Below are 27,570 nucleotides of genomic sequence, written 5' to 3'. Positions count from 1 at the left end.
ACAGCTGTCCCTCTGCTCCACGTGACCCCGCCTCTGCCTCTATTCTGTTCCTCAGTTCACTTTGTTCATTAGATTCCACATATAAGTGAGATCATGTAATATTCGTCTTTCTCTGCCAGGCTTATTCCCCTAGCATAATACCTTTTGTGACAGCATGGATGCCCCAGGTCTTTGACATGGGTACATTCTCACTAAACGGTCACTCATCAGCTGGCTGGGTTTGGAGTTACAATCACAAAACAAGATCTCATAAGCACAGTGAAGCAGGGCAGATGAAGAACCTAAATCTCTTCAGAGGAAGTTAAAAAAAAACTTCAGACTTCCAAATGATAATTGGGTTCTAGTACCTACAGACTGAGAAAATAATGACCAGAAGATTACCCTGAATTGAGCAATACTTTACAATAAATTTTACTTTATTAATCTCTAGAGATCTACGTACATTTGATAAATTCAAACCTATGTCCAGGTCAAAATAGTTGTTTCTGTTGAGGATTCATGCCTTCATGGCCTGCACAGCTGTTTTTAAGTATCGCTGTGATCCTCCGCGGTACGTGGACCACAAGTGAGGAACAACTGACTTGGTTTCAGGTCAGTCTAATTTCACTTGATTTGCTTGGACTGACTAGCTCTAAAAATGTGCAATCTGAAAATGTGGGAAAAGAAGAGCTGGCTTGGCGGGGCAGGCAGTGTCGTAGCACGTGGGCGGTCCCTGTGGAGGGCTGTTGGCCAGGCAGGCTTCACAAAGCCCAGACACTTCGTCCCCTGTCTTGTCGCATCCCCTCTCCGGGCGCTGGGAAGAGGCACAACCAGCCGTCCCCTCCAGGCTTTCCATAGCTGGGCTCACAGAGAGGTGTCACCCTGAGTCCTGCTCAGGCCTTTCCTCCCATCCTCTCCCCAACATGCACACACGCGTGTGTGCACACATGCGCGAGCACAGGTGCACACTCAGCACCCAGCACCCTGGTGACTGCAGTCCTTTTAGAGGAAGGAAAGTCTCATTTTGGAGATCAGTCTCCCTTTCTGGGGACCAACCTGAGAGAGAGGAAAGAGAAGAGAGGAGTGCCAGGCAGGGGAGGATCCCAGTGCACTCGCTCCTGGGGTCCGTCTTCCTCTACAACCTGGAGTCTAGCCCGTGCTTTGAAAATGCCAACAGAAAAGGAATCCCTAAATTTTTGAGAATATTGACAACATATATGTGAATATTTCCAAACTGATTTTCAGGCATGCCTAGCAAGCCCCTTCTCAGATGTTCGGAGAAGAGTAATGCATTGGTCTTATTTGTATACAGCCAATGCACCTACTTCCTCCTTAAAAACCACACTGACAGGCCCACACATATTTTGCAGGCTTCTGTAGAAATATAATTAATAATACTCTAATATCGTCAAAATATTAAAACTAAGCTTTCATGCTATTTGAAATAGAGCAGGTTTTGAGTAACATTTTGCTGTAACATTGATGAGAAGATAGTATCTATATCCCCAGCTGAGGCCGCAGTATGGAGTCCGCAAATTCTCCCCGTGTCTGCATGGGTTTTCTCCAAGCCCTCCAGGGTCCTCCCACACCCCCAAAGCTCTGCACATGAGGTGATGGGCCTGCCTCAGACTGTCCCAGTCTGAGTGAGTGTGGGTGTGAGTGGCCCTAACAGTGGAAGGGTGGGTGCCCTTCCCAGTGGGTCCCGCCTGCACCCTGAGCTGCTGGGAACGGCTCCTATCACCAGCAACCCTGAACTGGAATCAGTAGATTGGAAACTTGTCATCTTACTTGCTTGTCTGCAGCTTTGTTAAATACATGCAGAGCTCACATTTATTTCACTGCTTGATAATGGAAGAATCTGGTTCTTTTTTATTTTATTTTATTTTATTTTTCATTTTTCTGAAGCTGGAAACAGGGAGAGACAGTCAGACAGACTCCCGCATGCACCCGACCGGGATCCACCCGGCACACCCACCAGGGGCGGTGCTCTGCCCCCCAGGGGGCGATGCTCTGCCCATCCTGGGCGTCACCATATTGCGACCAGAGCCACTCTAGCGCCTGAGGCAGAGGCCACAGAGCCATGCCCAGCGCCCGGGCCATCTTTGCTCCAATGGAGCCTTGGCTGCGGGAGGGGAAGAGAGAGACAGAGAGGAAAGCGCGGCGGAGGGGTGGAGAAGCAAATGGGCGCTTCTCCTATGTGCCCTGGCCGGGAATCGAACCCGGGTCCTCCGCACGCTAGGCCGACGCTCTACCGCTGAGCCAACAGGCCAGGGCCAGAATCTGGTTCTTTATTTAGAAGTTCGGTGACATTTTTGTGACCAGAAATATGCCGTGGGAACTTCACTCCTACTTCTAGCAAGTAGCCTATGGGAAAAGTAGTTTCTTTACACATCACTTGCCTCGAGTCTCAGTTTCCAAGAACCTATGGACGATACTAAGTGAGATCATGACCATCCAAGTTCAACGCTGATGACACAAGTATTCCAAAGTGGATATTTTTGTTATTTTTTCATATGGTACCATCCCATCTTCATTTAGGATTTTATTTTAGATCCAAAATTACAAAAGGAAGTTAAGACATTGTCTATTTAAAAACAAAACAAAACAGACTAAACATACTCCCACTATTCTTAACTCCACAATCCATTTGTAATGGAGGAGGTAGGGTTTTGAGAGTTTGGGTTTCGGAGCAATTCTGACAATTTTATATATCCATGTCTGAGTTTCATTTCCTTCCCCAAGATCAAAGGGTACATTACTGTGATGGGTATGAAAAGGCTGAATGCCGGGGATGAAAGACTCCGGCGTGCGCACCCGTGATTTATGTCAGATACGGAACTGAACTGTGATTTTTAGGGGCGGGAATCATTTCCCCTTCTGTTTAATATGGAGGCCGTGTCTCCCCTGGCACCGAAGCCCGTTCTCCTTCTCCTCCCACTTCACACTTTCCCTAAGCCTTCTGGTTCCGCAGCGGACATGCTGTAAATCTTCTCCTTCGAAGTGTCCACATATGTTTCATTAAAAGTGTTTGTTTCTTTCATCAGCTTGATGTTTTCTAGTGTGCAAAAAATAAATAAATAAATAACTCTGTCCCTGGTGCTTGGGAATGGCTAGGCCTGAAGTGAGGAGTAGCAGAGTCGGCCGCCAGGGGCAGGGGTCAAGGTAGCGGACATTCGGGCTCTGCCAGGGCGTGGGCCTGCTCCCGCTACGGCCAGGTTAGCGTGGAAGCGAGGAGATAGAGACAGTGTGCACCGGTCACCAAGACTGACGAGGGCTGCCATTACCAAGCTCCAAATACCGGTGGCTTTGAAACAACAGCCATTCATTGTCTCCCAGATAAGGAGGCCAAAAGTCCAAAGTCAAAGAGTCCACAGGGTTAGTTTCTCCCAACGCCTCTCTCCTTGACACGAAGATGGGCCCCTCCTCCCTGCACCCTCACATAGTCCTTCCACTGTACGTGGGCGTGTCTGGGTCCTAGGTTCCCTTTCTGACAAGAACACCAGTCCTGTCGGGCCAGGCCCAGCCGAATGACCTCGTTTTGACTTAATCTCCTCTTCAAAGACATGCCTCCAAATACAGTCCACAGTCTGAAGTGCTGAGGGTTAGGCGTTTAACATAGGAATTCAGGAAGGACACAGCTCAGCCCCTAACACTTGATATTGGTTACACTTTAGCTAAAATACACAAAAAGAGAGGAAAGGGGGTCGCCAGAGAGAGGAAGCCACCATGAATTTCTCAGAAAGGTTGAGTAAACTCCCCCCCCCAAAAAAAAGATTTTTTAAGAACAGTTTTAGGTTCACAACAAAATTAAAGGAAAGGTATAAAGATTTTCTATACACCTGCTGCCACCATACGTGCATGACCTCCCCCATTACCCATACCCCTCACCAGAGCGGGACAGTTGCTACAATGACCCTGCACTGACGGGTCATCATCACCCGAGTCCAAAGTGTAACTTCGGGTTCATTCTCGGTGTTGTACACCCTGGGGTGGACACATGCATAACGTGGAGCCACCACTATGGAACCACACAGAGTATTTTTGCTGCCCTAACAGTGTGGACTTTCAGGGACTTCAGATTCCATCTCTAAAGGGGCTCCACTCGTGGAGGGTGGGGCGCAGACACTTCAGCAAGCCGATGAAGACATCTCAGCAAGGGCCAGGTGGGCTCTGAGTCAGAGATGGTCTATCTGGGTCGTCTTGCCCTCTAAGATCACCCATTTCCCAGCAAGGGGACTGTGCAGCGCATGATAAGTCCAGTAATTTCCCCCTCCTCCGCCTCCTCCGTGCCATCATTGCCAGTGGTGATCTCCGAGTAATGTCACTGGCACCAATGTGCACTTGTAGCCCTTGTCCCCAGGGGTCGAAATGACTAAACTTCCATTACAGCTCCAGGAAGATCATTTTTAGCACACAAAAGGGCACAGCATTAAGGCACTCTGTCCCTAAGGAACTGATTAGTGTACCCCCCACACCACCCCCAAAGGGACTTTCTTTGAAGGGCTAGAACAACACCCACATCAGGATTCCTGAGTTCCGACCTAGGTCCTGGAATGTTCTCACCAGGTAGCATATGGAGTCCTCTCAGTAACCATCATGCAAACTGTTTCCCAGACTGTGATGGCCTCAAAAAAGCTGGCGTTGCCTTCAGAGTCAGAGCCTTTCTCACAGGTAGAGTTGAGCTTGATTTGCTTGGACTAAACCACTGGATTTTTCAAGTCTGGGTGAAGCATTATTTCGGAATTTGATTCTTCTTTTTCTGGCCTAAAGTACATTCTCACCTTTACTTGATAGCTTGAAAGTGGATTCAGGACAACCAATGGCATAAAGGTCACCACTACCCACAGAACAGGTGGTGGCTTGTATTAACATAGCAGGGTAAAGAAGAATGCTGAATAAGACGATTTTCCTTTGAACCTTCCCAGCTCCTAGCCACACTGTACCACCTCAGAGTCTCCAGTCTGTGGGCCCTTGCCCTCCCCTTTCCCGACGTGTATGGAAACCACTCAGGGAGTGGAGAGAGGCAGATAAAGAGCCAGATGCCCTATCAGTGATTTACATTTCACAGCTCTGTTCATCCAATACTGCCTAACACACACTTTGCCACCTTACTCTGTAGATGTAACCATACCTAATAATGTTATTAATCCAATTCATTCCCCACTAACTTAAACCATGGCAAAGGAAAAAGTTTCTTCTTTATTATAAGACACCATATATATGCTGCATATGCAGCCAGATGAACAGCTAATCTGGCTGTCTCTTTAGAACAACACAGAATAGCAAAAGGACTGTTCCCTGTCACCAACCTAAAGTTGTCAAGCATGTCACGCAAACCTCCATGTGCCCCACACAGGTTGTACTGTGTTCCACAAGTTGGCACCACCTGTGTCCGTGTATGTCCGTGTGTTACCAATTAACTCCAATATCTCTGGGGAAAATGACATTCTCCAGGAGTCTGTAAGTCACACGGAAAAAGCTTGTGTGAAAAGTGTGGGGGAGGGCATATAAGCTGTATATAAATTGTCATCTCCATTTGTAAAGAATATACATTTTAAAAAATACTGAAAGCAAACAGTCCACCAGGTTTGCAGTGGTTTCTTCCAAGTAATAAGTTATCTTTTTTCTGTCTTTCTGTATTTTAAAAATATTTCATAAGGGAGCAGTATCATTTATTTTAAATAAGGTATAACTTACATAATGGACACAAATCTTAAGTATACAGCTCAGCTGATATTTATGTACACACACAAGTGGCCACCATCCGGATCGAGACTTATTTCCTTCTCCCCAAAAGCTCCCTCCTGCCCCCTCCCAGTCACTGCTTCCTAAAAGTAATCAGGATCCTGACCTCAATCATCATGGGCTAGTTTCTCAGGAATAGGCAGTGCTCTTACAATGTAAAAAATAATAGCCTTCATTTTTCATTACAAAAAATAAAAATTATTTAAACATAGAATGTATATATCTTATATTAGCACAGATACACATTCTTTCTTAAAATGTTGACTGACACCCATTCTCACCCTGTGCCTGCAGCATGGGAAATGCCACCGTGAGAGAGAAACCCCCACATGAGCTGAAGGTGAACCTCAGGGGCTCGCTACAGTTGGGTTCAAAATAGCATGTTCTGTCCTAATCGGCACACACAAGAAAGGTAGTATTTATATGAACTTCCTCATTCCTTTAGAGCAGTGGTAATCAACCTGGTCGCTACCGCCCACTAGTGGGCGTTCCACCTTTCATGGTGGGCGGTAGTGGAGCAACCAAAGTATAAATAAAAAGATAAATTTAACTATAGTTAAGTTGTTTTATAAAGATTTATTCTGCCAGCCTGACCTGTGGTGGCGCAGTGGATAAAGCGCCGACCTGGAATGCTGAGGTTGCCGGTTCAAAACCCTAGGCTTGGCCCTGGCCGGTTGGCTCAGCGGTAGAGCGTCGGCCTAGCGTGCGGAGGACCTGGGTTCGATTCCCGGCCAGGGCACACAGGAGAAGCGCTCATTTGCTTCTCCACCCCTCCGCCGCACTTTCCTCTCTGTCTCTCCCTTCCCCTCCCGCAGCCAAGGCTCCATTGGAGCAAAGATGGCCCGGGCGCTGGGGATGGCTCTGTGGCCTCTGCCTCAGGCGCTAGAGTGGCTCTGGTCGCAATATGGCGACGCCCAGGATGGACAGAGCATTGCCCCCTGGTGGGCAGAGCATCGCCCCTGGTGGGCGTGCCGGGTGGATCCTGGTCGGGCGCATGCGGGAGTCTGTCTGACTGTCTCTCCCTGTTTCCAGCTTCAGAAAAATGAAAAAAATAAATAAATAAATAAATAAATAAACCCTAGGCTTGCCTGGTCAAGGCACATATGGGAGTTGATGCTTCCTGCTCCTCCCCACTTTCTCTCTCTCTCCTCTCTCTCTCTCTCTCCTCTCTAAAATGAATAAATAAATTTTAAAAAATTAAAAAATAAAATAAAATATTTAAAAAAAATTATTCTGCCCAACTTAGCGAAAATCCGACATAAAGTACTTGGTAAGTAATTATTATTACATGCTTTAACTTGCTGTAACTCTGCTTTATAAATTGTATAAAGTAAAGTTACTTCCCTACTTTATAAATCACCATTACTATGGAACCGGTGAGTGGTTAGAAAATTTTACGACTAACAAAGATACAAAAGTGGGCAGTAGGTATAAAAAGGTTGACTACCCCTGCTTTAGAGAGACTCTGCATGAACAGGCTCCCATTCGAGATTTCTGATAATTACCAGTTCTCAATGAGCAGAACTCACTTGCTCTAACTGCCTTCTTTCTAAATACAGTTACGTAGGTTTTTCGCCTTCCCAACCTGGCCAAAACCTGAAGATGTAAGAAGAAAAAAAAATGTTTTTAAATTTCCCTATGGGATCCAAGCGAGCTGGAAACATCTCCTATTGGGATAGCTGATAATGAGTTTCTGAAAATTTCTTTCAGATCTAAATACCTTATGGGGGGTTTCTCCTCCTACTGTGTGATCAAGGCCAACATAACATGGGGTCTGGCCTTTTCTCTCTGGCGTCTCCTTGATGGACATAGCTAGTATTGTCAACATACGTTATATCGTAAACCTTTATGTACCTAAAAACAGTTGTCAAAATTCCCCCTCTGATGTCTCTTATTAAGTTTAAATAATTTATTCTTCTAACTTTTCCATATGGAAGTGATTTTGTGTAACTTCAAACATTTTAGGATCTCCATTCCTCTCTAGAGTCTCCACATGTGCGGAGGTGTAGACAAGAGTTTTGTGAGAATCTGAGCAGAGCTCCTATGGAAAAAGGGACGGTTCCCATTTACCGTGTGCACCTCCCCTGTCCTACATGTAGGAGCCCTCTCTCAACTGTGTGGCTTTGCTCACTGACCTCCAGGCTGCTGCCAGACCTCTTTTCTTCTGTACTTAAAGAACATTCGCTTTCCTTGATTGTGTTATTTCTGGAGTCTCAACATCCTCTCTCCCAACCCTGTCTGATCCCCCAAGGGACTGCTCTGCCCTTTCCCTTTTCTCATAGTAGCTTCCTTTTCCTAAACATGTTTTGACCAACATTTTTGTTCTTCTGTTTTACAAATATGGTCCCCTGGCCCTGGTAGATGCATCGATCACTTCCCCCTCTGACAACTGATGGATCTTCCAAGCTGAGTCCTTACCGTGAGGGACACGGCTCTCTAAAAAAACAAATCTCTACCGCACCCCAAAATAGCTCCCCCTTTGCTTTTAGTGACTGCTCACACAATGCACTCCAATCTCCCAATCACCTGTTCAACACATTCTCGGTGGGCTAGTTTCTGAACACACCTGAATAACAAACAAAGATTTTATTTATTTTCCTTTATATGCTCAACCTGGTCCCCATAGAAAACTCTACACACATAACAGACCCCTGCCCGTTTTAATACGTCTGCAGAATAAATTCTAAGATTGCACGGTATCCTGGCATGGAGAACAGAGCCTGGGTTTTGAAGGCGAACAGTCTTGAGTTCAAGTGCCAGTCAAGTAACAGTTTCCCAGCATCTCAGTTTCCTTACCTTAAGAGAAGATAATAAAAGCTCCTTCAGAGGGATGTTGATAGAAAACATATTCATTTGCATAATGCACCTAGTATAGTCTTTGAAACATATGAGGAGGTATTTACCATTCCTCTCTCTGTTTTTAAAAACAAAGTGTTGACACGCATGTGAGAACACACACTCTGGCAGTAACCAAAACTCCCTGGACTAACCCCAAATTAAGTAGTCTCTCCTCTGGGCATCACACACCCTATTTCTTCTGTCTCTTCCTAAAGGCAATGAAATCTCTCTCCTCCTCTGGACTCACAGCTTGAAGCTGCCTCCACAGCCACACTCCCTCATGAGCTCTGTTTGTTTGTTTGTTTGTTTTATTGTGACAGAGACAGAGAGAGGGATAGACAGACAAGAAGGGAGAGAGATGAGAAGCATCAATTCTTCGTTGCTGCACTTTAGTTGTTCATTGATTGATTTCTCATATGTGCCTTGACTGGGGGCCTCCAGTGGAACCATTGACCCCTTGCTTAAGCCAGTGACCTTGGGCACAAGCTGGTGAGCCTTGCTCAAGCCAGATGAGCGCACGCTCAAGCTGGCGACCTCAAACCCTGGATCCTCCGCGTCCCAGTCTGATGCTTTATCCACGGCGCCACCGCCTGGTCAGGCTGAGCTCTGGATTTCCACAGCCTCTCTTCCATCCACTGATAAGATGCCACTATGTGTTTTTTGGTCACTTCTTAACTTGACAAATATAACTGTTGTCCAGATGGCCTCGTCTCCCCATGTGCTTCTCATGTCTAGTAAATATTAGAGGCTGCTGCCAAGATGCTCTCTCCCTCTGGTCATTCTGAACCTAGTTCAAATCCCTACAGTCGCATTTGTATTCATTTTCCACAAAATTAAACATCTCTACAATTAGGGGTTAAAGCAAAGTGCCTTCTCACACATGTGAGGTTACTTCCTTTGTCCTTCTAAATTTTTACTTTTGGGGGGTGTTTCTACTCCTTCCAATTTTTTTTTTTCCTCATTCTTCATCCACCACCTGGGCTTTTCCCATTCATCCTATAGACTTTCTACTCATTCCAAAGTGTTTCAAAAATTCCACCTAAAAAGGTAGCAATATGTAAATTATGATATATCTATTCAGTGAAGGAATAGATGAAGAAGACAGGAATAGATGAAGAACTATAAACATATAGACATAACATTAAAAAAAAGGTATTTTAATGTAGAGAACCCTCCCAGATGTACCATTATTAGCTGCAGGGTGGGGAAAGATTATAAATAGTTTGATCCTTTTAGTGTAAAATATATATATATACACCTATGTATACACACACACACATTTTGCAAGGATTCACAAGAAATTGTTTACCTTTGAGAAGAGGAACATTTTTCTACTGTTTGAATTTTCTAGCTATGTGCCTTAATTACTTTTTCTTCTAATATTATCAGGAATTACTTGGGCAATGGGACTATGGGAAATTACTTTTAATACTATTCAACATACTAACATCTAAGAAATGTTGTATTTAAACAATAAAAGTAATGATGGCTCTGTTCTAAAGGCTCGAGCCTGGAAAGGATTGTTAGAAGATGCTAACACAGGTCCATCAGAGCTACTATGCTGAGTGAATCACTTATCTTCAAATGTCACAAGACCTACCACTGTTTTTGGCACTGACGCGGGAAAGTAGAAGTACACTGGGGAAATAAAAATGAATAAAAGACAGTGCCTATCCTGAAGTAGTTTCTGTATGAACAAAAGAATAACTGCTACAATCAAAGCAAGACAAGGAGGACGATTTGACTTTGAGTGAGGGGTATGCAGCATAATCAAAGGTCAAAATAATCTGGAGATGTTTTCTCGGAACATATGTACCCTGATTTATCAATGTCACTGCATTAAAATTAATAAAAATAAGATTTAAAAAAGATAATAAAAATTAAAAAAAAGTAAGACAAGATGCTGGGGAAGTCAGGATGGGAAACCCCCTCTGTGGCACAACAAAGGAAGCTTCCAAGTAAGGGACATTGAACTCCGGCCCTGTATCAGTCAGACTGAGTTAGGTTATGCTGTGTAACAAATCAGCCCCAAAAGCCCAGTGCCTGTTCAAGTTTATTTTTCCCTCCTATAAAACCCACTGCAGTACATCTGAGCAGCTCTCTGTTTCTCCTGCCATGTAAATCTCAGGAGAGCCTACCATGGGCAAAATGGTAAACAGGGCAACTCTGTCTTTTGGTCTCCCTCACTTTTCTTTCCTATAAGTAAGTGTTCACCAGGAGTGGGGCCCCAAATGGACTAAAATGTGAAGCCAGAAACCAACAGTGTGTGGAAACCCTGGCTAGCCAGGAACACTCTTATATACACATAAGTCTCTGCGCCAGGACTGAGGACTGAGAGTAGCCCTCACATGGTCAGAACAAAAGGCTGGGCTCTGGGTTCTCAGCCAGCAGCCTACTTCTGAGGTTGAATCCCTGCCCTCAGAACAAGGCAGCCTTCTTCACTTCCTCCTGCACTTGGGTGGGGTAAAAGCCAGGGACATTTGAACCAAGGTGACTGGAAGTTAAGTTTAAGAAAAAAGAATTGTTCTGTAGCCACTCCTTGTTAACCCTTCAGTTCCTGGACCCTGTGGCATCCTTTATTTTTATTCTGAAGCCCAAGAACTGATCACAAGTAAAACTAGGACATGAACCCTGATATACTTCATTACCATAGACACAAAGGTCCAGACTGGAGGGAGCACCCATTCCTGTCCTCAGGCTAGAAAAGTCCAGCTGTGCCTACTGAGAGAGACTTCCATCAGGCAGACAGTGTGAAGACAAGTAATAACCTAAACCCATGATTCTCAAAGTGTAGGCCCCAAATCAGCACCACCAACATCATTTGGGAACTTATTAGAAATGCAGATTCATAAGCCTGCCCACCCAGATTGGCTAAATCAGAAATTCTGTAAGTGGGGCCTGGAAGCCTGTGTTATATATAATAGGCCCTCCAGGAGATGCTGAAGCCCACTCAAGTTTCAGAGCCACTGGTGTGCATCAACAGGTCTCTACATAAGTGCAAATTCCCATGCCAAACTCCTCAAAGTCTGATTTAGTTTGAGACACAGTTGAGAGACAGTGTTACAGGTGAGTAAGTTGTGTGTAAGAAATCTAACAATGAACCCTGGCCGGTTGGCTCAGCGGTAGAGCATCGGCCTAGCGTGCGGAGGACCCGGGTTCGATTCCCGGCCAGGGCACACAGGAGAAGCGCCCATTTGCTTCTCCACCCCTCCTCCGCGCTTTCCTCTCTGTCTCTCTCTTCCCCTCCCGCAGCCAAGGCTCCATTGGAGCAAAGATGGCCCGGGCCCTGGGGATGGCTCTGTGGCCTCTGCCCCAGGCGCTAGAGTGGCTCTGGTCACAACATGGCGACGCCCAGGATGGGCAGAGCATCGCCCCCTGGTGGGCAGAGCGTCACCCCCTTGTGGGCGTGCCGGGTGGATCCCGGTCGGGCGCATGTGGGAGTCTGTCTGACTGTCTCTCCCTGTTTCCAGCTTCAGAAAAATGAAAAAAAAAAAGAAAGAAAAAAAGAAATCTAACAATGAACAGTCAGAGAGCTGGTAGGCCTGGCAGAGCTCTTGTCCCAGCATGGGTTTTGGAGACAGAACTCAGGCCCTGAGGAGGCGGTGGGTGGGGTGGGCCAGATTTTTCAAAGAAAATGGAACAGGTAAGAAAGGACCAGGGAAGACATTCCCTGTGGCACGAGATAAAAATCCAGCCACGGTAACTGGAGACAAATTTTGTTTTAAGCAGACCCATTAATCAGCCCAGGAGCAGATCTGAGGAGAACCACCCCAATGATGAATTCAAATTCCTCCTAAGTGAGCTCAGTTAGCTCTGAGGTTGGGGGGGGGGGGGGTAAGGGTTGAGGGGAGGTCTGCCTGGCTTCACAGGTGGGATCCACCTGGAAGAAGACGGGGCGCAAGCATGTCCCGAAAGAGGTATGTTCAGGGGGCTGGCAAGTTATCAAGCTCATAGTTGGCTCTGAGATTCTCATGAGGAATATCTTGTAGGTTCTTTTCAGTCTTAACTAAAACACGGATTCATTTATGTTCATTTAAGTCATTTTTACCAGGCAAACAACCAAGGTTATTAATCACACCCTTAGTAAAAAAAGAAAGTAAGTTATCATACCTGACCAGATATGATCTATGTCCCTACACACACCCAAACCGAGACGTTATATAGTACTGACAAAAGACAAATCTTCCAAGGGGGGGATTCAGACTTAGATAGGACACTCGCCATTCATTCTCAGGGAATATGCTCGGAGACCCCACAGAGAGTGCTGAACCCTCTATATATACTATGTTTTTTCCTTAACATACCTGGCTACAATAAAGTTTAATTTATAAATTGGGCACAGTACAAAATTAACAATCATTAACAAAATAGAACTATCCCAGTATGCCGTCATAAAAGTTTTGTGAATGCAGGCTCGCTCTCAAAACATCTGATTGTCCTCAACTCACCCTTCTCCTGATGCTGCCAGACGATGCAGCTCCCATGTGATGAGATGAGTGATGAGATGAGTGGAGCGAAGGACGCGGGCATTGTGGCGTAATATCAGCCTTCCGTCGCTCCTCTGACACGCGTGACAGGCCTTGCACGGCGTCTCAGTGGCACATCCGAACTGCCAGCACCGCTGCTTTTACGCTTTAGCGTCATTATTAAATAAAACAAGGACGACTGGAACACAAGCACCGGGAGACCGCGACAATCGATCTGATAACCAAGATGGCTACTAAGTGACTGGCGGACGGACGGGGGGCGCCTGCGACGTGGTGACGCTGGACAAAGGGGTGAGTCACGTTCCAGCCGCGCGAGATTTCATCACAGGCTGCTCAGGACAGCCCTGAAATTTATGGCTAGTGGCTTGTTTGTGTCTGGAATTTCCCATTTAAATATTTGTGGACTGCAGTTGACCACAGGTAACTGAAACCGTGAAAAGCAACACCACAGACAAGGAGGGGCGACTACAACATATTGCAAGTCGCAGTGGGGAATGCCACTGTGAAAAGTTGTCCTTCTCAAGTAAGTTCTCTTTCATACAGATCTGTCATCTTTTCCTCCCAGGGGTTGTTCTCAACTTCCACAGGCCTGCAGATTCCTGGAAGCCTAGAATAAGCCTTACTAGATAAATCACAGGTCAGCAATACATAAAAAACTCAGGAAGGTTTTCAATGTGATTTGACTAACTCTATATATAACATATTACACACACACACACGCATGCACACACGCATGCACACAACAGGCTCTCAACTGAGCCTCGCTTTAAAGGAAGGAAGAGACCCCTAAAGTTGTGATATCTTAGCTCAGAGGGTCAGAGCTCCAACGGCAGAAATAGCCTGGTTGGGTAAAAAGGAGGGACAAAGAGAGCTTCACACAGCCCTCAAATTATATACAGCAGGAAGCCACATTCTTTTCCAGTGAATACACCAGCCTAAACTTCCCAATTTCAGAGGAACTCCATGAAGGGCTTCAAGCTCTCTGCTCTACCAGGAAGGCAATATTGGGTATTTACCATTCACCTCACAAAATCACTCCATGTGAGCCACCATAGAAAGAACAGAGGCAGTTGCAAAGTCTATCCCTCAGACAAATGGCTTCATCTCCAAGAAAAACAAAAATGCTAGCCTGCGGCAAGCATTATCACATTAATAGACAGATAATGGTGCTGTGCTTCCTGACCTGTAGCACTGATGTTGACCCCAAACAAATGGCCAAAAATCATCCCAAACACAGCATCAACATTGAAAGGCTTTCCTCACAGACTGCTAATCTCCTAGAAAACTAAAGTTGTCCAGATTGAAGAGGCAACCGGTCAGAGGCCTCCCTGTGCCTGCCGTGTCCTGGATTGTCTGCCTGGAGCCACCATGAGGGAGTGGCATCCATCAAACCCAAATTGTCCCACAGCCTCCATGACAGCGTGATCTTCACACAGCATCTGTTCCTTCCTGTCAGCAAGCATGGATGATGAACTACCAAGGACAATAATATCTAATTGCTACATTTAATATCTGGGGTTAGCATTGAGGATTCCTCAGTTTAAAGTGAGGAAGGACACTTCTACCACCCAGCCAGGCCCTGGGAAAATTGTGAAAAGAGGGCAGATGTCATGGCTTTCAACGTTCCTCTTACTGCCATTTCTCCCCCACCTGCTTCCCTGCCTTTGCTCCTCACCCAGGGATCTAGTGACCTCAACATTATTCCAACCCCCAGTAGCTTAAACATATTTAGCTCAACTAATGGTTAAAACAGCAGAGATTGGTGGTTAAGAGCAGAGACCATGGAGCCAGCATGCCTCAGTTGAAATTCTGCTCCTCTACCCTCTGACCATGTGACCTTGGGCAACTGATTAAAATCCTCGGTGCCTCAGTTGCCCCATATTAGAATCCAGATGAAGATAGTAATAGTATATATCTCAAGTTGTTGGGAGTAATGAAGACACTGACTATTTTAAACATTTAGATGCTTGCTAAGTAAGTAGCACCATGTTATTGATAAGAAACACTAATTTAGCACCTATTTTTTACATTTGGGAAACAGACACCTAGGTGACGATATTACGGCAGCATGAACTCATGTCAGTCGTGCAGCTTGAGAATGAGCATTTCATTTCTTTTACAGATGGAAACTTTCCTTAAGTCCCATCAGTGTCTTGGTCATGGGCATTCATGCAAATTTTATTCCTCTATTTTAGCCCTGGGCATTCACTGCTATTGCTCTCCCAGGACTGACCTTGGTCCACTCTTCCCCCAAAGCCAACGAAGAGAACGTGTAGTCATCTAGGACCTGCGTGGCCCAGCGTTTGCAGGAGCAAGCACAAGCAGGGTGCGCCAAAGCACACACGCACCATCACAGCGGTCTCCTTTCACATCTGCCCTCGCCCAAACCACTGCATCTCCAATCGCCTCTCCTCGCCTTTCACAACACCTTCTTTCAGCAAGGAGGCATTTGAGTGGAAATTGAGCCTTAAGATGAAACTAACTTGGCGTGTCAAGACTCCATAGGGAAGCCAGTTTCTCCACATGCAAACCTCAAACAGCCAATGAATATGAAAGCTTGTCATGTGCTCCAGGCCACTCTAGGCCTGGTGAGGACACGGAAGGAGCTCAAGACATGATGGTCACCATCCATTCTCCAAGGATCACGGTAAGAGAGATACAAGACCAGAGAAACCACATGGAACAGCCTTGCTGGGCTTGGGAATTCAGAGGAGAGGGGAGTAAATAAGTATAGCTACAATCAGTGCCACATTTGTGGAGGAAATGAGGTTTAAACTTAATTTAAAATTTATCTTTAATATATAGAGAAAGCAAAGGTCATTAAGAGTTAGCTATACAATCTAAAATACAACTTTGATCACAGCATATCTGTGGAACAGCAAGACTAGCCCACCCATAGTGGAGGATGGAAGTTGGGAAGTGGTAAGAGAAACAGACGGATAGAGAGAGTTGCCATCAGTTTACAAATGGCTGTTGAAAGCTCAAGCTAGGCAATCGAGATTTGATAAAGTGCTAAATGAACAAAATATTCTTTTCCACTAGCTCTCTTAGAAACTGGATAAATACCTTCCCTACCAGGACCTCTGGGAAAAATGATTTCTCTTGTAGCTCCTTCCTCTCTTTTCTGCTCTCCTTACTTGGTCCTACCAGGCCTGGTGCCTCACCAGGCCTGTTGCAGAAGGACTCTGAGTGGGTCTCTCCCCTGCACGCTCTGCTTCCTTCAGTCCATCTCACACCAGCTGTCAGCTTCATCTCCCTGAAGCTCAGCTCTCATCGAAAGCCTGTTTAGTGGCTCTGTAGTACCAATTATGTTATATCTCCTTGTTCTTGAATTCAAAACCCTCCAAGTTTCTGCATCAACTTACTGTTCCATCTTTGTTCCTACTTCATACAGCAGCCAAGACAGATTAGACAGGGGCACGTTCCCTTCTCTACCTGCCTGACTGTGTACAGTCCTCTTTCTGGAATGGTCTTCCCAGCGGCAAAACAGAGCAGGAAACCAAGCCTCCTGAGATCATGGAAGTGGGTACAATCCATGCACACGCCCAAGAAGTACTAAGGAGGCATGCTAACAGGTGTGTGTGTGTGCGCACGCATGTGTATGCACATGTCATGCACAGACAGAGGCACTGCACTTAGTAGTTATGGACTCTGGAATCAAGCTAATTGGATTAACAGTCTGGATGCAGAACACCTCCACTGTGAGACCTTAGATGAATTAATTAAGCATTCTAGGCTCCAATGTCCAATCTAGAAAGTTAGGTCATTAACAGCATCCTCCTCTTAAGGTTGTTGTGAGGACTAAACAGGATGCATGGTGCATCGCACAGTGCTAGGGGCATGGCAACACCAGCATCGTTTCAGGCGGAGCTCAGTGAAAGACAGCAGAAACAGGCGAGCAGGTTTCTATTTCCAGATGTCTCCACAGTTATCCTTCCTCCCTCTTCCACTTTCCCAAAGCAGTGGTACCGTTTTACACTCCCTCCAGCAGGGTTGGAGAAGTCTCATCATTCATAACCCCATTGTGTCCCCATCTTAATCCAACAATAACTTCATTCACAGCAAAAGAGTTTATGGCTTTTTTTGCCCTAAGATTTTTGGAATCGAATTTTCTTTCAAACATCGTCTCCCTCCTAGAAAGAGAATATAAATATTTTATTGTTTTTTCCACTGTTTTATTCCACAAAGGCCATGAAATAGCTTAGAAAGAGGCACACACCTACATAGAAAAATGCAGAAGAGAAATATGGACGCATAGACCAAAAGCCTGACTTGTAAAACTCCTTGCTTAGAAACGTGTTTTAACTTGATACACATCACTTGGGCCACACACACTTCTCTCTTAGTTAAATAACACCATTTGGTGAGTAGAAAGCAATTGTCTCATAAGATATAATCACTCACATAAGAGCAGACCCCTAGCCAATGGGCTGGAGGAACTAGTAATGAAGCTACTTCTCACCTGCTCTGTAAGCTACTCTCACGTGGGTTTTGGCATAAGTGGCCTTTTTGTTGCTATTAAGAGTTCTCCTCCCCCTGGCTGTTCCAAAGTTTCAGATGAAAATTTTTCTGATGTTTTTAATGAAAGATGATATTTGCTTACCCATTATAGAAAGGCTGTCGAACATGTTGCATTCACAACATGACACAAAGTCTAAAAATCACAGAGAGACTAATTACTGGAAGAAAATTACACCAAAAGACCTGTTTCCTGATGATGGAAATGACAGGCTGGTGCCTCGTTACCTGGCCTGATCGGGCAAATAGCCTGAGCAACACTGTTCTCGCGTGCCGCCTTACAAACCTCGGCGGAGGAAGAGGCGCCCCAGTCCTGCACGCGGCTCGGCGAGAAAGCAGGGTGAGCTGTCAGTTAAGTAAGGTCTAATTATAAGTCTCGTTTTCAGTCTTTATGAATGTGACAGACAGTAACCGGGGCTTACCTGCATCTGTACACACGGTGGCTTGAGTAAGCCCTCCTCTCTTTCGGCCAACATCTGAATTATCATCTGGAAGCTTTGACATTTAGCGCTGACAGCCGGGCCTGCCCCAGTCCAGCCCCCCTCTTCTCTCACTCTGTTTTGCCTCTTCTCATCAGCTACCTAATACCAAAAGGGTCTGTTTCTCCCCTAATCAAAAAACCTATTTAAAGAAATAGAAAGTCATCTTTTCCTCCTTAATATGAATTTAAATCACTTCTTTTTCCAGTCACAAAAGATCACATTATTCCATTTATATGCAATGTCCAAAATAGGCAAATCTATAGAGACAGAAAGTAGGTTAGTGATTGCCTAGGGCTGGGCGTTTGGAGGGAAGCAGGGAGTGACGGCTAAGGGGTATGGTGTTTTATTGAGAGGGGCAGACAATAAAAATGTCCTAAGACTCATTGTGGTGATAACTGCACATATCTGAATACACTAAAAACCACTCAATTACACTTTAAATGGTTGAATTGTATGTTATGTGAATTATGTCAGTAAAGCTGTTTTAAAACTCACTTCTTTTTATTTGTGGGCTCTTGGCCAAATGCAGAAAATTTCAAGCATCCAAGAATAAATGACGAAGTTTAGGGGTGTAGAGTGAACAGGGAGGAGATCTAATCATTTCTGTTCCCCTGAAATCATACTTATAAGGCCAGTCTTGGTAATTATATTAGAAAAGGAGGATCTTGCTTGATATCAAATCAGCATTGCTCAAACTTTTCTAGCTTATGACTGTTTTTCATAAACATAAAAGTCTCATGACTTCCTTTAAGCAATCTGAAGATTCAAAAGACATTAAATATCACAACTACAGACAAATCAAAGCAATTATACCATGACTTCTCAGAAATGATGCCATACTCTCTTCACTCGTCCAGAATTATGACATGAAATGAGTACTATAGTGTGTTTCGAAGACTACCTATAACTTCCTCTTCATATCATGTCAGAACTCGAAGAGACATTAAGGTGTTCCCTTCATTTTATAGCTATTGATCTGCCAGACATGGACCGGAGCCTGGGTTCCGAGGAGATAGAGGAAGAAAAGGTGCTTGAATAAAGTTGGGAAGTTTAGAAGGAAGAAAGGGTGCTGGCAATTGTTAACAGAAAGAATAAGAGCTACCAGGCATTCTACTTGCTGGTGGAAGAGTAACTTTTAGAACGGGGTTTAGAGGAGAGGAGGGAACTCAAACCATACCCTAGACCAGGCGTGGCCGATAGTCTTTGCCCCCGGGGCCAGATTAGAAAAAACATTTTTCACGGGCCAGAAGAAATAGTAAAATTAAAAAATGTTAAATACAAAAACAATTTGTTTAAGTAAACATTTTATTATGTAATTTATGAATAAATGTGAGTGAAAAAATGTTTAATATACAATATTATTTTAATAAAATACTTTAATAAAAAATAATTACATACCATATAAATATCCAAACTGTATTGCAATCAATCGAAACAATATTTAATTAATAGAATGAGCTTGAAGGGGTTATATTGCAAATAAAACGAATATTTCGTTTTACGAACAGCCTGGACACATTTTCAATTATCAACTGCAGCTATTGTCTATGCTACAATGCTACTTGATTCAGCACATTTGACCACAAAAATAACGAATTGTTTGACCTTGGGTGCCTGGCAAACTCCGCCTAAAAGAATGTGGGTTTCACATTGCCGCTAAATGTCAAACAGTTCATATTGAGTAAAGATGAGTGCAAAAGTTGTAAATCTTTATAATGGATTTTTTTTAAAAAATAAAGAAGTATCGCGAATCCATTTGACCAATTATTGGAAGTTTTCCCTAGATTAGTCACACGCAGAATTCTTTTCCCCGTATCACTATCTTCTTAAATATCTTGATTTCCAATAATCAAAGACACTTCCACTTCTGAGTAGCTGAGATTTTAAAGTAGCGGAGAATATTAAAAATTTAATCGTGGGCCACATAAACTCATTACGCGGGCTAGATCTGGCCCGCAGGCCGTGTGTTGGCCATGCCTGCCCTAGACTCTGGTCGGCAAACTGCGGCTCACGAGCCACATGCGGCTCTTTGGCCCCCTGAGTGTGGCTCTTCCACAAAGTACCACATGTGGGTGCTACCTCAATAAGGAATGTACCTACCTATATATTTTAAGTTTAAAAAATTTGGCTCTCAAAAGAAATTTCAATTGTTGTACTGTTAATATTTTGCTCTGTTGACTAATGAGTTTGCCGACCACTGCAAGGATATCATTCAATGGGAATATTTTACTCAAGCACCCGCCCACTCTGTGTAAACATGGAATTTCATGTTGTCTGAGTAATTGATGGTATTAGGAAATTGTTACTTGTTATTATAACCACCATAATGCGCTGTGATTATGCTTTTTTAAAGAGCAATATTTTAGAAATTTATACTGAAATATTTATAAATGAAATTATAAACTATATGAGATTTGCTTCAAATAAATTCCAATAATCTCACCCATGAGCAGCAGGAGTCTATACAGATGAAAGAAGCTTGGGCATGAGTTGATCATTGTTGAGGCTGGGTGATGGGTACCTAGTGATCGATTATATCATTCTGTCTATTTATATGAATGTTTGAAATTTTCCATAAAAAGAAAATTCAAGAAACATGTTTCCTACCACATGGAGTAACAGACATTGAATTTATCCTCCTGCCTTAGAAAAATTATCAAACCAGAAAAAAATATATATATAAAACAATTGTTTTTAGACACTGAATAGCAGGCAGTGCATGAAGGAAAACAAACTACGTGAGCCTTACAATTGCTTCAGCTCACTGCCTGGAGACAGCACCATGCTATGGGACAGAAAGGGGGAACCCAAAGGATACCCAGCATTCTCACTGGAACGGAGGTGAAAAGACTGGAGTTCAGGGGACCAAGACCTATGGGACAGAGAGAAAGAGAAGTAGAGAGAGAGAGAACACCAGAAGTTTGTTACGAGTCCCCATGGCTACACAAGCATGAGAGGAAACAACTGATGTTCAGGGAAAGAAATGCTTGAAAGCAGTAGGTTGACCAACCCCTGAAGCTCGCACAGGACTAAGAATAGTTTGTTTCCATAAACCAGAATAGGAAGACTAAGTAAGACATAAGATGTAAGGCAGGGTCTTCGGAAAGGTTTTCTCCTAGTAATGGAGTTAAATTAACCCTAGACTTAACGGCAGATTTGGAACTGACTTAACAAATCTTAGAAAGGATCAAGGAGATTCCAAATATTTCGCTGCATGCCAGAATAAAGTCCAACTCCTTTAAAGAAATACAATACAACTTAAAAGGCAACAATGTAAAATTTCTAATGCTCATCATCCAATCAAAAATTACCAAGAATGAAAGAAGCAGGGAAAAAGGATACATAGCTAAGAGAAAAATCAACCAATAGAAACAGAACAAGAAATGACAGAGATGAAGAGATATTCATGTTAAAACGGCTGTCATAAATGTGCTCCAAATGTTCAAGATATAAGAAATCATGAACATTATAAAGAGAAAAATGGAAAATATAACAACAATTAAAACAGAGCTAAAAAGTACTATATCAGAATTTTTTTAAATGCACTAGGTTGGAAAATCATTGAAGAAATGTTCAGTTAATTAAAAACATAGCCAAAGAAACTACACAAAATGAAGCACAGAAAGAAAAATGTCTGGAAAAATATGAACTGAGTATTGTTGATCTATGAGAAACTATCAAAGGTCCAACATACGTGGAGTCTTAGAAAAAGAGAATAGAGAGACAAAAAACATTTGAAGATATAATGGCCAGAATTTGTTCAGATTGGATGAAAACCATAAGCTCACAGATTCAAGAAGCTCAATGGACCTCGGTTACAATAAACATAAAGGAAATAACCCAAAGGCTCATCAAAAAACAAAACACTTCAGAAAATCAGGACCAAAAAAAAAAAATCTTAAAAGCAGGCAAATAGAGAGGACATATTACATAGCCAGGACCACAGATAAGAATTTTCCGGTTAAAATCTATGCAAGCCAGAGGCAATGGAACAACATACTTAAAGTACTGAAAGAAAAAAAAATCATATATACTCCAAAAATATATTTCAAACATGAAGTTTAAACAATACTTTTTTCAGACAGACTGAACTTAGAGAATTCATTACAAGTATACCTGCACTATAACAATGTTATAAAATGTTCTTTAGGGAGAATTAGAATGAAACCATTAAGTCCACACAAACAAATGAAAAGCATCAAAAATGCCTATGGTTTTCTCAGACCACTTTCCTGCTTCTCTGTCTTGCATGCATTGTGCCCTCTGTCTGGAGGCCACTTGTCCTCTGGAAAACTGTTTGTAATCTCCAAATGACTTAAATGTTAGCCTCTCTGCAAATTGTTTCCTCGCCATTCGCCCTCTCATCCACCACCAGGTACTTAGATGTCCTTATTTGGAGCTCCATGTTTGTCCCACTCTGTTGTGACTGTTCCGTGAGTTCCCACCTCAGACTGTAGACACCTGATGCCACGCTCCATCCCTATTGAATGAATGAAGATTGGCTGGATGGGAACCTGAGTGGAACATTTGCAAGAACATTGAAGTCTCTGTCCATATTCATTCTTTGTTCATTAATTCATTCACTCATGTATGGAATGACCTCAGATTCATTCAGGATAGAGAAAGTTGACCTGCATTCTACACATGAAAAACAAGCTAGCATTTGCAGCAAATCTCCAGTAATGCAAACCACAAACACATCAAGTCTGTGCTTTGTACAATTGGAGGCAGAACTGAACACCAGTAAGACGTTCTGAGAAGCAGTTGAAGTTAATGGAGGGAAAGGAGTCAAACTGAGCAAAACATGTTCCTTTGTGTCAAAATGGATAATACACATTTTTTCATATGATATGAAGTTGAATGCTCATAACTCCCTATTTTGCTTTGTCTACCTTATGTGTTTATATTGAATCACAGGTAAATGATTTAACCTGCTATTCTGCTCCTTTATTTTAAAATAAGAAAACAAACATTATGAGGCAAAAGAATCATAAAGTTCAAATAATATCTGTGCTATTTATAAACTTGTTTCTAATTTCCTTTGCTCTCTTTTCCACATAAAATAATTGCTTGAGGAATCAACATGCTACTTATTTAAATATGCAGTAACTACATATAGTTTGACCAGTCTCAGAAATAAAATACTAGACAAAAATTGCTAGTCACAATAAAGAGAATTTTTAACGTCTATGTTTAAAAGAACAGAAGATTATAACCTACTTAGGAGATTAGTGGTAAACTTACTGAAAGCAGCTTTTTCCATTTATTTATTTAAAAAAAGAAACGTTTCTTACATGCAACTCTGTCTATATCTCAGTTCATTTTGGAAAGCAAAAAGCCAAACTTTATTCTTAAATGGTTTTTCTTATTTGTAGATTAAGCAATATTGCTTTCATATACATTTAAATGAATGTTCTGCCTTTTTAACATTTTTCCTGGTTATAAGAGGTTTTAATAATTTCTTATTATTTTTATGATTATTAAATGTTATAATAATGAACTTGGATTTAGAATAAAAGCTTAAATGAGGCGGGGATTTCTGCCTGCTTTGGCTGTTGTTCACTAAGCCTAAAACGGGACCTGGCACAGAATGACAGTGCACTCACCCCATACATGCTGGAATGAATGAACAATCCAATCGTGTTCCGTCTGTGGCAGCTTCAGAATCTTTCCTTGGGCCCCTCTTGGACCACCAGCCTTTGGGGTGACGCTGGAAGTGATCTCTGGCCATCTGTTCTCTCTCATTCTGTCCACCTGACCTTTCTGTTTACAATATGTTAATGTATTTGATGATATTATCCACCTTTGACTAATTGCTTATAAATAGACACCAACAGTTACATATATGAGAAACAACTCAAAACGAAGCACAGAAAGAGAAACGGCTGGGGGGAAAAAGGAACAGAGTATTGTCTTTTGAAAAACAGTTCCAGAAAAAGGAGGAGAGGAATAAAAAATATTTGAAGAGGGAAAAAGAGAATGCAATGCTGTCTCTCACTTTTGCAGAGACTTCCTTGACTCCTCAGGCTCTTGGTTTTACCCTCGACTTTTCAAGTCGTGTTTGACTGCCACCATTGATTCTAAACACAAAACATTTTCTTCATTTTCTGGTACTGCTTTTCAAGTGTTCTTAGGGGCTTAACCTTGATAGTAACCCAAACCCAGATTATATGCCAACCAGTCTCCCATGGAAAACCTAAGCCCAAACTAAACTCTACAAATGCAGGCTCTGAGGGGACCTGGGACCCTAAACTCGCTCACTTGTTTATAAAGTCTAGCTGGACAGTTAATCTGCCAGGATCAGAGAGGTTTGACAGGCAATCAGGAATATTCCCATGAGCCAAGGGAAATGTCTAATTAAACTCAAAAAAGACATCTCGTTTGGGATGTCCATAATCACAAGTTTGCTGACACAGAACCTTCCCAGACTCCGAAACACAAGACTTAGATGACATGTGTGGGAACCAGCCACAGGATATCTCCGTATTTTGGCTACATTTGGAAGTATCCAGAAACCCTAATAGGAGAGATGTGTTAATAGCCTGTGAGGCAAGCATTTCAAAGTTACAAATGGGTATGAACAAATCAGCGTTTTTAAGAATTTATTTCTCATGCAGAACACCAACATTGTTTGGAACACTTTTCAAAGCTGCCAACAATGACACTTCTTTTAGTTGGTGGTAATGATATTAATGTACTCAATATCATTTCAAACACTGTGCCTACTCATTCTTTTAGCATGGTCATGCAACTCAAAAAAAGTCCATTTACTTTAGCAAGGTTATTTGATTCAGAGGACTCTTAAAAGACTTCTAGTCAAAGAAGATCACTTTTGGCTGTGGTTGCTAAAAAACATTCATTTTTTTATGAGCAAAGATATTTTAAGGTCGAAAAGCATTGGCCTAAGAGCCCCATGGCATTTAAAGAGAAAAGGGCTCTTTTTATTACTCTGCTCTAAACACCTTTTATCATTTTCCTGTATCAACTGAATAATACCAAATTTTTATAAGCATCCCTTGAAAGACAAGACAGTGGGTACATTGCATATGTTTCTTACATTTTTATGTGGGCTATGATGGTTTTCAGCTAAATGAATAGAAGAAGAAAGCCACAGGAAGTTATCAGAAATTATGACCTCTGTTTCATTCTAGAGTTTTCTTGCCTAAGTTGCTTAAGAAATATGCTGTTGTAATAACAAAATTCCTGCAAAAAGTGAATAATATGGGAGTCTAAATCCACTTTCCAGACTCACTTCCCCTGTAATATCTGTAATAGAACAATCCTGAATTAGCTGCTACTTTCCATAATTCTTGTCAGCAAAATCTATCAGTAGTTCTAACTCTGATTATACACGCTGGTAATGTAATTAAATGTGTTTTAAGCCTATCTCTGATGTCATAGTTTCAAATATAGCCACATAAATTTTAGCTATGAGTATTTCATACATAATTTATATATACAAATGTGTTTGCATGTGTACCTGGATTAAGTATAATAAATGTAAATTATATAATTTATATCTATATATGTTTAACTGTGTTTAGTTTCAATCAGACAATGGTTTGATATATATTTTTAATGAGGGAAAATCCTACTGCAATATTAAGATTTTGTGTTTTGCAGACTTCATTTCTTAGTATTTTTTTAATTAAAAAGACAAATGCATTTCAATGTTCTTTTCAGTAAATGTTATGCTTCCTGTTCCAAAACAACGTTAAGTTTATAAATAACAGTTAATGAATCCAAGAACCATGTTATTCCATGAGCTTGTGAACAAACACTTTAAAGTCAAACTAGACTTCTTTCCAAGTTGGGTTTTCTACCACTTATAAACAAGTTTTGGGGATAAAAGGGTTTGGTTTGGGTTTTTTTTTTTTCCTCCATATTTTTAATAAACAAAATTGAAAGGCTGCCTTTCAAATGACTTAAAGACTAACTGGATTTCTAACGCACCACAGAAATGAAATTGTGCTTAATTGGGGGTTTCCCGGACCATCGAATCCTCCTCCCGCATGTTTTTCTCTCAGAGAGCATCCTAGACGGGCACATGAATGGTTCTGAAGCCGTCTGCAGCATCACGTGATGCTGCCTTCATTGAAGAAGGAGGGAGCCTGCGCGGCATCAGAAGTAGTTCCTGAGAGAAGTAACACTAACCTTGGACTCTCTCACGCTGTAAATTGTCTCTTTTGTAATTGTGACAGACACTCCCCCAGGTTCTTCCTTCCATACGACTCCCATGATCACTTTATTCCTTCTCTCCCCGCTGCCAAATAGAGTGGAGTTCCCGGAGTTTTGACACCTTGTAAAGACATTCCAGTGGATTCTAGCACACCCAAACAGATGGTGTGAAAGGAATACAGGGGAAGAAAATAGAGGCCCCTGCCAGATTCTCATGTATTCTAGGTAACATCGTGTTCCAGGAGAAGGAAAAAAAAATAAAAAGGAACTGATATCATTGTTACTGCCTGCTTCCTGAGCCAAGCCACCATGCTTCTGCCAAAGATAACAACGTCTTTAAGGTGGCTACAAAAACTCCTAGCATTATGTGAGGTAAAACAGGAGACCTAGGAGGGGGTATAAAACAATAATCTGTATTATTGTTATATTGTGTTACATTGGCACTTACATAAAACAATTTTTTTTCCCTTTAGTAAGAAATGACATCCAGCTCAGAATAGCATCTCTACTTCTTCTGCTTGTCCAGTGTGCTGGAAATCTCTACTGGGTTTCTCCTGTGAAAACTATGACATAAGAAAAAAGTTTACGAAATAAACACTAAAGAACAATTACGTGCTTTTTTCCCCCAGAAACAACCAGATGCCCGTAAACACGCACAAATAAGCACGTGAAAAGATGTTTAACATCATTAGCCATTAGGGAAATGCAAATTGAATCCACAGTGAGCTACCACTACACACCTGTCAGGATGTCTAAAATAAAAAATAACGGCAGCACCAAATTCTGGCGAGGATACAGAGAAACTGGATCACTCATGCAGTGCTGGTAAAAAATGTAAAATGGAAACAGTTTGGAACTTTGGAAAAGGGTTTGGCAGTTTCTTTAAAAACTAAACTAGCAACTACTATACACCCAGCAATTATACTGCTAGGCATTTATCCCAGAGAAATGGAAACTTATGTTCACAAAAAAAACCTGTACACAAATGTTTGTAGCAGCTTCATTAATAATAACCCAAACCTGGAAACAACCAGATGTCCAAACTGTGAAAACTGTGCTTAAACCAAGTGTGGTGAATCCACACGAGGGAAGGGGAGGGTGGCGAGTCGGGGCAGCAGGCGGGGTGCACGGGGATGAGTGTGTTCTGTGTCTTCTCTGCATCCACTCCAATGTCCTGGCTGCTGTCTCGCAACGGGGTGCACGGGGATGAGTGTGTTCTGTGTCTTCTCTGCGTCCACTCCAATGTCCTGGCTGCTGTCTCGCAATGTCTTTTGCAAGATGTTGCCATCGGAGGAAACTGAGTAAAGGATACTTTGGGTCCTTCCGTATTATTTTTTACAACT

The sequence above is a fragment of the Saccopteryx bilineata genome, chromosome 11, assembly GCF_036850765.1.
Source record: "Saccopteryx bilineata isolate mSacBil1 chromosome 11, mSacBil1_pri_phased_curated, whole genome shotgun sequence".
Classification (NCBI taxonomy): domain Eukaryota; kingdom Metazoa; phylum Chordata; class Mammalia; order Chiroptera; family Emballonuridae; genus Saccopteryx; species Saccopteryx bilineata.
This window is presented reverse-complemented; position numbering follows the sequence as displayed.